The sequence below is a fragment of the Protobothrops mucrosquamatus genome, unplaced genomic scaffold, assembly GCF_001527695.2.
Source record: "Protobothrops mucrosquamatus isolate PMUCROS unplaced genomic scaffold, P.Mucros_1.0 scaffold39, whole genome shotgun sequence".
NCBI lineage: Eukaryota > Metazoa > Chordata > Lepidosauria > Squamata > Viperidae > Protobothrops > Protobothrops mucrosquamatus.
The window spans coordinates 497,242-498,170 of record NW_015386421.1 but is presented as its reverse complement, the minus strand read 5'-3'; positions in this window follow the sequence as shown (position 1 = coordinate 498,170).

Here is a 929-nt window from a genome sequence, read left to right as displayed (position 1 = left end):
ATCGCCGGAGAGGGTTGATGCATGGGCTGTATCCAGATTGAGAGAGAAACGTGGCTACCGCTTAATTACATGACCGGATTGGCATGGGCTTGGACACTCCCCCATCAGCTATATCCCCTGGCCCCGTGAGGGGCCGACAACAACTTCCACAGACCTCCTTAAAAATCGCCCTGGATGGTAAATTGGGTAAACACACTATGATGACTCGATCCCGTCAGAAGAGGGAAAGGGATTCCCAGTCTACGAACAAGGATGGCTCCCGTGGTCGGGGGGGGGGGAGGAAGGGATTGTTATGGCAGCTGTGAAAAGAGACGAAGGTATGAGCAGAGATCTTGGGAGTTGCTCCCCCCCTTATCAGATGGGGGTGGCGTCTGGGGATAGGGGCAAGGAGGGGATGGCACACTTGGATCATGCTTGTAAGGGATGGAGGAGTTTAGCAGTGAGATCAAATAAGAACTGCACCCCCCCCCAGGGCATAGTGCCACACACAGAATTCACTCCACCCCTGAAGTTAATGAGGAGAACATTTACGGTAAAATACGGAGGAGGTATGGAAAAACATCATGCGTTGATGTGGATAATGCATCTAGGATACAACACGAACAGCTGGGTCCGGTGACACGTTCCAGAAGGCAGATGCAAATACAGGCTTGCAGGCTGCAGATGCAGGCTGTTAACATCGTATAAAAGCTCTTTCCCAGTGACTACTTTTAAAGCCCTGATGATGTTGGGTAGGCCCAAATTTTTTACTATTTATTACTTTCCTCTTGGTGATCGATATTTATTGGTTTTATCATATATATATATATGTATATATATATATATGTGTGTATATATATATATATATATATATATATATATATATATATATATATATATATATATATATATATATATATATATATATATATATATATATATATATATAT